This window comes from Babylonia areolata, chromosome 12 (genome assembly GCF_041734735.1).
Source record: "Babylonia areolata isolate BAREFJ2019XMU chromosome 12, ASM4173473v1, whole genome shotgun sequence".
Lineage (NCBI taxonomy): Eukaryota > Metazoa > Mollusca > Gastropoda > Neogastropoda > Buccinidae > Babylonia > Babylonia areolata.
Genome location: NC_134887.1, coordinates 26,045,292 through 26,052,791, shown reverse-complemented (window position 1 = coordinate 26,052,791; position 7,500 = coordinate 26,045,292). Strand labels below are relative to the sequence as shown.

Genomic DNA, 7,500 nt, shown 5'->3' with positions numbered 1-7,500 from the left:
CGAATGTGTAGTCGCGAGGGGTTGGGGATGGTTTGGGGGGGGGGGGGGTTAGGGGGGGGGGGGGCGGGGCGGGGGGGAGTGGAGGGTAGCTGGAGGTGGGGGAGTAGGGTGGCTGGGGTCGGGGATGGTAGTGTGTTTGTGAGGAGGAGGTGCAGTGTGTGTGTGTGTGTGTGTGTGTGTGTGTGTGTTGTTCGTGCTTACTTGCTTGCTTACTTGCAAGTGGTCTTATAGTATACTCACTTCTACATTTGTGTAAGCCTAAACTTCCAACAAATCAGTAATAGGCCTAATCATATTGTACGTATATGTTCATCGTATTGTACATATTCATTTGTAATATTGAGCATGTCACCCTTTGGAGTTTCTATAATGCAGGTGTGTTTTTTTAACGGACTTTTTTTTCCCTGCGCTGAAACGGAAAAAGAAAAATCAGTTGTATGAGAATATCACAGAAGAAAATAGAACAACGTTTATAACTGATGTAATGGTTGACTCTTTCCGCTCATGTTTTTCCTGTCACTGGGCTTGTTAGTATTCTCTGATTTTGTAGCGACATTTTTTGCGGTTTGAAGAGCTAAATAGATGTTTGCACTGAATAATACATGACGTTGTGTGATTGCTATCATGTTCAAGTGTGTGATCCTGTGTTCATGTTTCCCTGTGGCTCTGTACCAGATCATTTATCGGTCTGTTGATTATGATTGTTCCCAATGCTTCATGTGATTGATCGTTTTTGCTGATTTTTTTTTCTTCTTTCTAGACTGAGTAGCTATGTTATAATATTCTGTTAATATATTGATTCAGATTTCACTGTTTTGTATAATGAATAGTTTCTGTATAAAGGTTCTGCCGTTGTTTGATTTCCTTTTGTTACATTTTGGGGGTAACGCTGATTCGGCTGTTGTTCGGTTCTATCCCTGGCTGGTGCTGCAAAGTGTGTGATTTCATTTTGTGGAGCGACATCTGTTTTGTGTTTGGTGACAATGAGTTAATCTTAATGAATGTGATACGTTGTTACATTATTGTTTAATAGACTGGCGCAATTTACGTGGCTGTGTTTGTCGTTTTCAATATTGTTTTGATTGTTGTTTTTTGTTTTTTGATGGGTTTTTTTTTTGTTTTGTTTTTTTTGTTTGTTTTTTTTTTGGGGGGGGGGGGGGGTGATGAGTTTAGACTGTGAATATAAGACAATGGTAAAGAATATAATGATGTGTGTGCAGTATGTGATTCTTCAGTCTTTGTCAATGGTGTACAGAGTGGTAGGTTGGTGAGAAAGGGTTCATCATTGTGTACAGCTGTTTTGGGTTGATCCTGTACTGTGTGTCACTGGTCAGTGTCATCATCGGTACTGTCAGAGTCTGCATTCAATGAAAACGGGTGTGGCGTATTTTGGATCTGATGGTACGTTCCCCCGTCTCTGTCTCTGCCTCTCTCTCTCTCTCTCTCTGTTTTTTTTTTTGTTTGTTTGTTTGTTTGTTTGTTTGTTGTTGTTGTTGTTGTTTTGTTGTTGGTTTTTTGTTTTGCTGTTGTTGTTGTTGTTTTTTTTACTTCTTCTTTCTTTCTCTCCCTCTGATTTTATAAGGCATATCCACACTGAATCAACAGGATTTGATTTAGATTGAAATGTATCCATATCTGTTGCAGAAAGCTTAATCAGAGGTGATTTTATAAACGCGCATATCTAACATCATGTTTCTTTAAAAAAAATAAATAAATAAAAAAAATAAATAAAAAAAAAATATATATATATATATATATACAGGATATGTTATTTGTATACAAGTGGGAGTGACGGAAAAGGGAAAGAGTGATGAGAGGCAGTGGCTGTTCATTGTATAGCGAAACTTGTTGAGTGATTCTATAGGGGAAGGGAGCTAATGCCTGGCGTATAATAATGGTTGGGAGTAATATATATGATGACGATGCTGACGTCTTAGACTTGATATTCACTTCAAAATTTCACAGAGAGCCAGTGCGATACTTTCATACGCGGAGATAAATGTTCTCGCTTTTTTTTCCCCTGTTCATTCTTGTAGAACATCTCTTGTGGCACATTTTTGAACCCTTATTTACAATATGATGACAATAGTGATGATGGACATTTCCTGTATTTTCTAAGGCACGGTCAAAAGTGCCCGGGAAATAAGTCTCAGAGAGGGTGTAAGTTCGGTATTGTACACTGGCCATCACTGCATTCAGTATTCGTTTCAGGTCAGTTGGAAAGTTTCTATTTCACGGACACTGACGTTTTCGCAGATGGAAAGTTTGTAAGTTTGTTTCGATGTCAAAACAACAATTCCCCTTTAAGCCCCAGTCATGGGCACTCTGTGAGAAGCAATGAGAAGAATGGAAAGTAACTGTGGGCAGGTTGTGGTGTGAGAACAGTTACTGCAGGATTTCACCTGTTGCCCAGTCAGCCAAGAAGTCATTTCACAATGCATTGCCTCGATCCGATTTGATCGAGGAGATTGCTTGTCCGTCTGTCGGTCGGTCGGTCTGTCTGTCTATCTCTGTGTGTGTGTGTGTGTGTGTGTGTGTGTGTGTGTGTCTCGGTTTATTGTTCCTGTCTTGGTCTTTCGTTTTCAGTCTCGGTCTTACTCTGTTTCTCTGTCTCTCTTTCTCACTATCATTATATATCTCCGCCTCTACATGTCTCTGCCTTTCTGTCTCTCTCTGTCCCTGTCTCTCTCTCTGTCTCTATCATTATATGTCTCCGCCTCTACATGTCTGTCTTTCTCTGTCTCTCTCTCTCTATATCTATCTGCCTCTATGTATCTATTTAGCTAGTTAGCTAGCTGTCTCTATATATATCTCACTCTTAATTTTTTTCTGTTTTTTCTATCTCACGCATGGGTGTCTCTCTCTATATATATCTATTTGCCTCTATGTATCTATTTAGCTAGTTAGCTAGCTGTCTATATATCTCTCACTCTTAAAATCTTTTTTTTCCGTTTTCTCTGTCTCACGCATGGGTGTGTATGTGTGTGTGCGTGCGTCCAGCCCCAGTGCGCATACGTGTGCGTATCTTCGCGCGCGCGCGCGCGTGTGCGTGTGTGAAAGAGATGCGGTGAACTGAGACAGACAGGGAATAATCAAACTATACTACATGTCTCCAGCAAGGGAGGGGAAAGACCGTCACAGCCAAGACACACATACTTGGGTTCCTTCGACGCTCCCTCCCTCCCCCCCTAGTCCCCTCCACTCCCCTCCCACCTTCCCGCTCACCTCTGTACCACAAAGCACCCCTAACACACACACACACACACACACACACACACACACACACACACACACACACACGAAGATATCCTTATCCACCCCTCACCGGCTCCATTCCTTCCCCACCCACAGCCCACACGTGTCCTGTCGATACGCCCTCGTGATCCACTGTCTCCTTTCTCTGTGGAACTGGAAGAATTGTGTGAGTTCAGCACAGGCAAGGAAAGGGAGGGAGTGGGCGTGTGGAAACGAGGGAGAGGGGTGACACGTGGAAAGGGAGGGAGTGGGCGTGTGGAAACGAGGGAGAGGGGTGACACGTGGAAAGGGAAGGGTGGGGAGGTCGGGGTGGGGTGTTGGGGGCATGGGAGGGGGGGGTGGCGGGGGCAGCAATAGACAGACACTGGCAGTCAGACAGTGCTCTTGAAAAATGTAAGGGACTTTACACTGCACTTGAACTGGTAAAGTGCAATCGCCGGGTTTTGTTTGTTTGCTTTTATTGTTGCTGTTTTTATTTGTTTTGTTTTTTTGTGGGCTTTTTTGGGAGGGTTGGGGGGGGGGGGACTGGGGAAGGGGGGGGGGGGGGTCCTATGCAGAAACAAATGGAAATGGGGGCCGGTGAGAGGTAGAGACAGGGAGAGAATAGGGAGAGGCAGGGAGAGAAGAGAGCGACACAGGGGAGAGACAGGGGAGAGACAGGGGAGAGAAGAGGGAGAGGCAGGGGAGGGAAGAGGGAGAGGCAGGGGAGGGAAGAGGGAGAGACAGGGGGGAGAGGGAAACAGAGGAGAGGAGAGACAGGGGAGGGAAGAGAAGAAGGGAGAGCAGGGGAGAGAAGAGAGACAGGGGAGGGAAGAGGGAGAGAGACAGGGGAGGGAAGAGGGAGAGGCAGGGGAGGGAAGAGGAGAGAGGACAGGGGAGAGAGGAAGGGCAGGGGAGAGAGAGAGAGCGACAGGGGAGGAGAAGAGAGAGAGACAGGAGAGAGAGGGAGAGGCAGGGGAGAGAAGAGGAGAGGCAGGGGAGGGAAGAGGGAGAGGAGGGGAGGGAAGAGGAGAAACAGGAGGAAGAGGAGAGACAGGGGAGGGAAGAGGGAGAGCAGGGGAGGGAAAAGAGACAGGGGAGAGACAGGGGAGGGAAGAGGAGAGACAGGGAGGGGAAGAGGAGAGACAGGGGAGGGAAGAGGGAGAGACAGGGGAGGGAAGAGGGAGAGGCAGGGGAGGGAAGAGGGAGAGGCAGGGGGGACAGGAGGAGAGGAAGAGGGAGAGACAGGGGAGGGAAGAGGGAGAGACAGGGGAGGGAAGAGGGAGAGACAGGGGAGGGAAGAGGAGGAGAGCAGGGGAGAGAAGAGGGAGAGGCAGGGGAGGGAAGAGGGAGAGACAGGGGAGGGACAGGGGAGAGACAGGGGAGAGAAGAGAGAGAGACAGGGAGAGACAGGGGAGGGAAGAGGGAGAGGCAGGGGAGGGAAGAGGGAGAGGCAGGGGAGGGAAGAGGGAGAGACAGGGGAGAGAAGAGGGAGAGGCAGGGGAGAGACAGGGGAGAGAAGAGGGAGAGACAGGGGAGGGAAGAGGGAGAGACAGGGGAGAGAAGAGGGAGAGACAGGGAGGAGAGGAGAGACAGGGGAGAGAAGAGGAGAGGACAGGGGAGGGAAGAGGGAGAGGCAGGGGAGGGAAGAGGGAGAGGCAGGGGAGAGAAGAGGGAGAGGCAGGGGAGGGAAGAGGGAGAGGCAGGGGAGAGAAGAGAGAGAGACAGGGGAGGGAAGAGGGAGAGACAGGGGAGGGAAGAGGGAGAGGCAGGGGAGGGAAGAGGGAGAGGCAGGGGAGAGAAGAGGGAGAGACAGGGGAGAGAAGAGGGAGACAGGGGAGGGAAGAGGGGGAAACAACAAAAACAGACAGATGGGAAGGCGAATACATGGAGTCCCAGAGGCGCACATACATACATGCACACGCGCACGCACGCACGCGTACACACACACACACACACACACACACACACACACACACACATCTGACGTCTAATATCACTTGATCGTGAAAAGATGTCAAACCGAAGCAAGAACAACGAGCACACACACACACACACACACACACACACACACACACACACACACACACACACACACACACACAGATAGTAAAAGCAGTACGCTTGAGACAAGGACGAAGGGTTAATTTATTCAAGAAGAATTAATAGACTCGCATAAAAAAAAAGTGCTGCACTTGAAAATCTAACCAAAGCATAAAGCTTCAATTTCGGCCATTAATGGGTCATCAATTAACGAGCAGCCGACAGAAAGAAAGGGAATAGTGGATAAACACGTGATTGGATTAGTTTCGTCAATAAATCGTCACAGAAAGTGAAGTGGGGAGTAGGGGGGGGGGGGGAGGGGGGAACAGTGAATTGGTGGCAGTTTCTGTGAAAGCGGTCTAAATGAAATCACAAGTAGGCCCAATGCTGAGATGGCGGTCTAAATGAAATCACAAGTAGGCCCAATGCTGAGATGGCGGTCTATGTGAAATCACAAGTAGGCCCAATGCTGAGATAGCGGTCTATGTGAAATCATAATTAGTAGCCCAATGCTGAGATAGCGGTCTATATGAAATCATAAGTAGGCCCAATGCTGAGATAGCGGTCTATATGAAATCATAAGTAGGCCCAATGCTGAGATAGCGGTCTATATGAAATCATAATTAGTAGCCCAATGCTGAGATGGCGGTCTATATGAAATCATAATTAGTAGCCCAATACTGAGATGGCGGTCTATATGAAATCATAATTAGTAGCCCAATACTAATATACGAAATGAACACACGCAAAAATGAATAAATCATCAATTAAGATATAAATCATTACCACATTACTTAACAAATAAATGAATATACGTACTAATATTTTTAAAGGGGGGTGTATGTTTATGTGGGATGGGAGGAATGGGTTTTTTTGTGTTTTGTTTGTTTGTTTTGTTTTGTTTTTTGTTTGTTTGTTTGTTGTTGTTTTTTTTTTTTGTTTTTTTGTTGTTGTTTTTGTTTTGGTTTGTTTGTTTGTTGTGGGGTTTTGTTGTTGTTTTTCCTTCTTTTTTTTCTTTTTTTTTTAAGATGAACGTATTCTGTGTAATCCCACAAAAACTAAACGGTAGCGAGATTTGCGTCATAAATCTTAGAGTCAATGCTATTACGTGTCGCTGCTGAGATTACGTCACCCCCGCTCTTTACGTCTCTCTCTCAGATCCCCAATCAACGGAAAGCGGTGTGGTGAAATGGACTGAAAGGCAGTGCAATGCAAATGAGCATTGTGTGACGCTCTGTGCAGGCCTCTAGCTGAGAGCACACCGCTCGCTTTGTCCCAGGCGATGCTTCAATAAATTAAAGAGCTAATTAAACGGATAGCCAGCTAACCAGAAATGTTGTGTGTTTTTTGAAAGGGGAAATAAACGAGCGAGCGAATGAATGAATCACCACGTCACAACTCGATCTGGATGCCTGTTTTGTAGTTGTTGTTTTTTTCTGTCTGTCTCTCTTTCTCTCTCTCTTTCTCTCGCTGTCTCTCTGTATACCTGTCTGTCTGTTTATCAGTTCCCTCATCCTACACCTCCCCGCCTCTGTTTAGTGTCTGTGAACATATCTGTACTGGGCTTTTTTTTGTAGGTGTATCTTGTGTGCTGGGGGAGATGGTAGTATTAATTTATTTATCTATTTATTTTTCTTTCCGATTGTTCATGTACAATACTTATAATTCAACTACGAATTAACTTGCATTTTAATTTCTTTCAGTCTTCTGCCTTCATTTTTGAAAGGATGTTGAAGCGCGCGCGCGCGCGTGTGGTTGTGTGTGTGTGTGTGTGTGTGTGTGTGTGTGTGTGTGTGTGTGTGTGTGTGTGTGTGTGTGTTGACTTTTTTGATTGTATTGGTGTATGTATGTATGTGTATTCTGCGTGTGGGTTGTGCGCTCGTGACATTGTATGCATGTGTGTGTGTGTGTGTGTGTGTGTGTTTGCGTGTACATATGTGTAAGACTCTTACCAAAGACTCAGCTGAAATACATGTTAAGTGTTGGTAATATTTCAATCACATGTAGATGAATATATGGTTTAGTTCGTAAACAATTATTTCATGTGTGCCCATGCATTTATATGTGTGCCCATGTATTTGAGTTGTTTGGTTTTGTGGATGGGATATCTGACAGAGCTTATACAATATAAGATTAAACACCTAAGAGTATTTTTGCCTGCTGTTGTGTATCCGTTTTCTATTTAACGTCTGGACGTCTTCAGTGAGATCAATCTGTTCACCA

At 45.5% G+C, this 7,500-nt stretch overlaps 1 protein-coding gene across 1 annotated transcript in view; it reads left to right on the top strand.

The window, feature by feature from the left end:
* Positions 1–7,500, top strand: part of LOC143287875 (LHFPL tetraspan subfamily member 5 protein-like) — a 120,876-nt gene that overhangs the window by 112,517 nt on the left and 859 nt on the right. The gene's annotated exons all lie outside the window — the stretch shown is intronic.